At 47.5% G+C, this 6907-nt stretch overlaps 1 long non-coding RNA gene across 2 annotated transcripts in view; it reads left to right on the forward strand.

Annotated features, from left to right (window-relative positions):
* LOC129736009 (uncharacterized) overlaps nucleotides 1-6702 on the forward strand; it is a 57904-nt gene extending 51202 nt beyond the window's left edge. The window contains exons 4-5 of one of the 2 annotated variants that reach the window (XR_008732113.1): nucleotides 6-409; nucleotides 1474-6702. This is a non-coding gene — a long non-coding RNA (uncharacterized LOC129736009). Of the gene's footprint in view, nucleotides 1-5 lie in introns of both variants that reach the window. The other variant, XR_008732110.1, reaches the window with a different exon arrangement.
* Nucleotides 6703-6907: the final 205 nt, after the last annotated feature.

Below are 6907 nucleotides of genomic sequence, written 5' to 3' on the forward strand. Positions count from 1 at the left end.
TGCAGGTTAACCTCCCAATAAATAAAACTTTGGAGCATCTGCCACACAGTCCCCAGCTCTCACATCTGTGCTCGCAGTGGGCATTGCATCAGGAAAGAGCAGATGAACCATCAGCCTGGGGTGCACTTCGAGGTCCAGGTTTCCTCCCCCTCTCTCTTCCCAGTGCAGCCACCCCGCAGGGGCCTATCCTCCATAAGATAAGTGAAAACAATAACATTGGTAATAGCTGATCTGGATGCGCCCCAAATATTTGCCCCGTGATACAAATGCTTGTGGTATCCCACGGACCATCCTCCAGACAAATGTTTTGAATTATCTGTTTCCAGGAATGAGCTTTTGGGAATGGCCCGGAGCAGCTTCCCCAAACACTTTAGCTACTTTGGGCCAGGCGAGAAGCTCCACCACACAGGTAAAACCCTGGCCTCGTGCCCTGATGAGCTGCCTGCCCTCTCCCCTTTCCGCAGGGACGAAGGCAGGATGGAGCAGGCAGCCAGACAGGGGCATGGCGTGCGGGCTGCGCACAGGGCAGGGGCTGGCTCTGCGCAGGCTGCTGCGGGGCTCAGAGCAGAGCAGGACCCTGTAGGCTGCGGTCCCAGGTGCTGTGCCAGGGTGCCAGAGCCAGGCAGCGGTACAGTCTCTGATGGCAGCCCATGGGACAGGCACCTTGCAGGTCCTGACAGCCTCCCAGGTCCGTTCCTGTGTTCTTCTTGGGATGTGACAGTGCCTTGTTATCAGACCTCTTCTTGTGGGAAACTTCCCACGCAGTAGAGTTTGATCCGGCTCTCATAATTATCACACCTAGGCTCCAGTCTGCAGACTGTTGACAGACGCCCAAATTAACAAAGTCCTTAGTGCCTTGCAATAATAACCTTGGTTAATAAAACTGGGCGAAGTATATAATCACAATAAGGCTGCTATGTGTACACAAAGGCAAGATTAATAAACCATTGTCAAGCCCGGGCTAAGTCAATAAAGTGGAACTGACTGGAAGCCAGGACAGCAGGCAGGTAATCATTAATCTGTATGTGTGATATTGAATTTAAAGACCAGATGTTACTGGAAACCCTTGCAGATGCATGGGGTGTCTGGGAGGGCACCGCAGCCCCTGTTACCTTACACCCCTGCGGGCAGAGCAGGAAGAGCCGCATTCTTTGTGATTAACCCAGCTTGAACTTTGAAATCTGAGTCCCAAATATTTGCAAGAAATTTGCAGCTAAAACAAAGGATTGGGGTTTGAAAGGCCCTTTGGTTCTACAGTGTGGGACAAGCTTCCTACAGGGCTTGGGGCAAGTCCCTTCACCTCCTGGGACCTCACTTTCCCATGTTCAGAGTATGATTCTTCCCCAAATATATTTCCTTTGTATGTCTCATTTCCAGGGGGAATTAGTACTAAAGTTTTAGAAGGGAAAAACAAGAAGGCAAAACTAAGAAATACCAAACCCTAATACTAGAGAGTTTTTGCTTATTTTAAAGAGCACTTCAAAAGAAGTCTTTGCCTAAATACCTGGATAGTACTTTGTTACCCAGCTCATACTCACAGTTACTGTACAAGAAGGCACCACATTTCCAGGAATCACATCTTCACAGCTGCAAGTTTCCTACACGGAGAAAGATGGTCTTACATTGTGTGGGCTTTAACAGAGCCTTTCCCCAGCACTGGGTGGCCAGTAAATAATCCCCTTTCCTTTCCTCATCCCAGAGCAATCATCAGGGTCTCCAGAGGACAGGGGGGGTGAGGGGTGATTTGATGGCCCGAGGATGCAGCGTGCCCACCCCACAGGCAGGCACGGGGAAAGCCCCAGCGCAGGCTCCTGCAGATGAACCCCACCAGCAGCACTTGCTTACACAAGTTGCAGCCAGAGCAGACTACTTATTTTACCCTTGTGAAAGTGCTTTAACTTAAGAATAAAATATTGTTTTACCCTCTGCCCTGCTGCTCAGTGTAACTCCAGTGTTAGCTTCCACAACTATAACAAACCTTCTAAGCAAACAGCTTTTAAGCTCTGCTTCCAAACCAGGCTGGATAAGGAGCAAGCAAGCTCAGTTAGGTGCAGTGGCCGAGCCATTGCCCATTCCTCTGTCTCTGCTCCCGCTGACCCTTGAGAGACGGGGCTTAGTCCTTCCACTTTACAGCTCACCCTGAAATGAGTAAATAGGATATTTGTTTCCTCATTTGCATGGATATTTTAACTGCTTGGAGCCAGCACAAAGCCTCTGCAGCTTTTAAAGCTGTGGGTTTGAGTGGATCGCTTCCCCGTAGGATGGCAAAAGTAGCCCTGATGTGGCTGCACAGGGTGTTCTGAACTGTGTCACCCGTGTGACAAACAGGGGTGAAGAAGCTGATTTTGCAAGGTGGCAATAGTTGGTCAGACTCTCCAAGGTGGGGATGAGTCTCCCCATCATCTCTCCAAAGAGCACAGCCCCGGTGGCAAGCAGAGCTGGCAGGAGGGCAGGGAAGTGATGGAAACTTCCCAGGGGAGAGTTATTGAAGAGACTGAACAGGCTCTGGTACACCTCAGCACAAGTAAACGTAGCAATGTCAGGCCTGACTGCCCTGTTTTGTCTCATGACAGCACATTCACAAATATCTCAAACATTTATTTTCCTTTGTGCAGCCTCACATGCTGCCACCCAGCACCAACAAATAACAAGCTCCTCACTTTTTAAGCACAGCCTTATGAGGAAATATTGTTACAATGAGCTGCAGCTCAAGACTGGCATGAAGATAAAAATGAACGCAGGAATCGCAGTCAAGTGAGAGCGCGTGCAGAATAGAAGTTGCAAGGAGAAGTGGGGCCAGGAACAATTGCAGTGGTTCCCAGGAGCCCCATGGGGAGAAGTGGCCTTCACATACTGAGAAATTCAGACCTCTTAGGAAGAACTTGCTGTAGAGTTAGTAGAAGCTGGTTTATGACTCTTCAGACTGAGATGGCCATCAAAAATGAACAGGCAATTTATTTTTTTTTCTGAGGTGCAGTGAACTGTGTTGCTGCTGTAGCACTGCCTTCACCAAAAGGAGCTGCTGTGCCGCAACAGGGTCTGTCCTGTGGGACAGGAGCCTTGCAGAGCTCGCATGAAGTGTCGGGTCAGTAACTCTGAGCCCTTGGATATGCAGCTGCTTTGTTTGCCATGTGAACCGGCCTGACTCCAGAGAACAGGTGCTTAGCGTGCTCCTACATTCACATCTTTTGAAAGACACCCCCACTAGACATCCCAAACTACTAATGGTTTTGCACACCCCAGCCTCAAGCCTCAGTCTTCTTAGCAGACTCTAATGCCAAGGACAGCAAGGCTGGCCAAGAGAAGCAGCTGATAAGACATCATGTGGACCCAAAGCCATGGATTTAATTGAGTTTAAAGGCAGAAGATCACCAAACTGCCTGCAGATTAGGCATTTAGCTAGTAAAGTTTTGCCTAGTTACTTGCTACTTGAGCCCCTTGGCATGGATTAGACAAAAGCACACAAGTCCTCGGGGAACAGATTACTAATTGCCATCACCAAAGAGCAGGATTCGCCCTGCTAACAGTCATACCCAATTCCTTGATCAAAATCTCCCGGTAGGGGAACCAGGCAATGTCATCCTGATGTGGGGAAAAAAGAGCCTCACTGTAGCCCCATATTAAACCCCAGGTATGTGAAGAGGGAAGACGGGGAGTTCTCTGCCCATTTCACATCCCATCTGCTCAAGACTTACAAGACTTTTTCCACCCCTGTATTGTGCTGTGTACCTCTCCCAACATCCCTCTAGATGTGCAGACAAGGAAATTGTATTGCACCCGTCCTACCAGGGCTATGTTAGAGAAGAACTTCCCTATTTCTCTTTGACAGACCTCCAGGAGACCCTGGTAAGTCCAGGATTTCCTTAAGCCCCTATTTCACTCCACCCTGATGATGAGTCCTGCTAAGAGCCTGGGAGCTGCTGTGGAGTGCTGAGCTCAGCCCTTGTATGAGCCACCACTCACCAAGCCCTGCACCCCACCCTGGGGCTGCCATCAGTATTCATCTCTATTTCCATTTGCAAAGAGTGACTGGTTTGAGGGAAGGGGAAGCTGACCGCCCACGCCGTCAGTGGGGGGCATGGTCTCATACCCGCACAGGAGCAGAGGGGTTGTCCTGGGCCTGGCCACCAACAGGCACTCTCCTGGAGACCTCCCCATGCCCCAGGCCTCTCATGGCTGCAGACTTGGCAGCTGGCACAAGCCGCCCTCCCTGCCCCACACCATCTTTCCCTAAATATTATGTTTTATAACGTGTTGGTTTTAGCTGTTGTATTTGGCAGGCGTCCTTGATTGCCTTTAGCAGCAATGGCTTACTGACAGGAAGCAAAATTTGAGGATGCTAGCGCTTTATTGCAGCTCCCCGACTTTGTCTCCTACACACACATGCCACCCCTTCACTACCAGGCCCAGAAATGGGGTCAGGTGATAAGAACTGATGCTCAGGGCAGAATATATCTTATATTCCTCCCCTCAGAACATTTCCAGGATCAGACTTTTTCTCTGTGTTTTGGTTTTTTTATAATGTTCACCAACTTCTTGGTAGGATGAGATGTGGTGTACATCAGGAGGTTCAGATTTCCCTTTTGGGAGACACATGCAGAGTTTTTGTCCGTCTTAACACTGCAGGCTGGCATTTCAAAACTCCTTCTTAAATGCCAGAAAAGTAGCTATCGTCTCATCAGAGTTCAGATCCTGTGTGCTGTCTGTCTGTAAGGACCTCAGTGGGTATAATAGTTGCTCCCTGCCAGTTTCTGAACAAACTTGATCTTATTTCTACAGCTACTTTTGGATGTTTCAGCCACACAAATATATGGTCAGAATAAAGTGGAAATGGGAGCTAGTGGGAGGTGGGAAGAAAGAGAGAGAGAAGATTCATCTCTTCTTCCTGACACAGTGCTTTCATCTGTGAATATGGGTTGTTATCCCAGCATTAGGATTTGGGCTGAAGTTTTATAGCAAAGACATGTCAAACCCTCCCCTATTCTGAGGAAAATAGGCATAAGCGGAAATAAATACATAAATATTCAGCTGAGACATCAGATGCTAACCAAGGCCACCCAGTGAGTTGGCTTTTGTTCTAAACCATCTTTCTGTTCTGTATTTGTGCATGTCTTTCACCGCGGGGTGCTTGGCTCCATGGGGACCATGACCTACCACTTCTACACTGATGCAGAGCAAGGTCTCCTGTGCTTCACAGGCTGAGCTTTGCTGCACTTACCTTGTCAAATTTCCTTCAGAAACAGCCAGGAAGCTCCGCAGGGTGGAATATGTAGGGGAGGAAAGCCCTTTGGCAGGGCTGATTTCTGAACATAGTGGATGAGCTTCATCTTACCTAACACTAGCTGCTGGAAACTAACTGCTGAGCAACTAGTCCTTCCTACTTCCACTCCCACTAGAGCAAGTGAAGAAAAGTGGAAAAAGAAAAATCATTTACCCTGGATCTTTGTGACCTGGGGCCTCCTAGGAGGTGAGATGAATCCCACCCTGAGGAGTTTTGTGGGTTTTGGTCCACTTTGCAGGGAGCAGGAGCGCAGAGCTAGCACTTGACTCTCTGTTCTGCAGACCTTGGCTTGCCTTTTGGGAGCTCCCAATGTAGCCAAAACCAGTGTCATCTCCTGGGTTTTACTCTGAAAATGCGGGGGCTGTACACAAGGTCTGGTTATTCCTAATTCTTGGTGGTTCAAGACCACCTGGTGCAGCTTGACAGGAGTGGGATGCTGCGTCCCCTCGCAGGACCACTGCCTGTTGTGCACTGTGCATGGTCTGGAGTCCAGCTGCAGAGACATCCAGCTCCTCTGTTTATGCTGCAGCTGCCTCCCAAACACCATCTGAAGGTGCAGGCGAAACAAGAGCACTTCTAGTACTGCATGCAACGTATGCAAGTTACAGGATAATTTCTGTCTCCAGGAACTCACAGTCTAAATGAAGACAAGGCTGCAGTGAGAGATGTCGTGAGAACTGGTAACAGGGAGAAAGGAGGATGGAAAAAAGGAACCTTGTTGCAATCTCACCCTTCTTTCAGCACACTGCCTTTTTGTTTAATGCAAACTTTCCTGTTTTCTGGAATGATCTCCCAGCACATCCCACTTCTTTCCTGTTTATCTCTGTCAATATCTGATGCTTATACTGTATCTCTAGATACATAATGCATCACTTCACATGTGGTGTTAATAAGCAGTGAGTGTCTGCACAGAGTGGTTGCAAAGAGCATCTGACTGCATTGCAGGATGCCTGGAACTGGGGTTGTTTTCTCAGACGAACATAGGCAGGACATATCTGAGATTATTTTTGCTCCATTCCTTCTTATCACATACATATTTTCAGAACTCAAAGTCTGGACAAGTAGAACATCGCGATGTCAACCAAGGGAAGATGTAAATCTCCTTAAGTAATTTTTAATGAAAAAAAATATTGAGTTACTCTGAGTGCCATAGTTTCTGGGTGGCTGACTTTAACTTTAGGAATCCATACTTAAAGGGAAATTTTACAGTCTTAATATATTCCAGATGCTTTCCTAGTCCCAGATGAAAGCTCTGTCGTCGTTTACTGTTAATATTTTTGTCAGCAGTAGAATTTTATTGTAATAGCCCATCTTATTTGTAGTCACTATTAGCCATGAGAGAAACTTCCTCTACAAGTAACCCCTGGGTCACCCCGTGAGTGCCCCGTCTCACTCTATTTAATTAAAAACCATTAACTGCTTGTTGTGTCCAAGACTTGTCTATGTAATGCATGTATACAATGACTTTCTACCTGATGAAAACCATTTGCTTCTAGCAGTTAGACTAAGAAAAATAAAGTTATACTCTACAGTAACAATAGTTGGCTTTATAACAGCTCTCTGGTGGAATAAAAACAAGGGATTTGCTTTGAAAATAAACCTCTATGAACTTGGATCAACAACAAG

The sequence above is a fragment of the Falco cherrug genome, chromosome 4 (genome assembly GCF_023634085.1).
Source record: "Falco cherrug isolate bFalChe1 chromosome 4, bFalChe1.pri, whole genome shotgun sequence".
NCBI classification, from domain to species: domain Eukaryota; kingdom Metazoa; phylum Chordata; class Aves; order Falconiformes; family Falconidae; genus Falco; species Falco cherrug.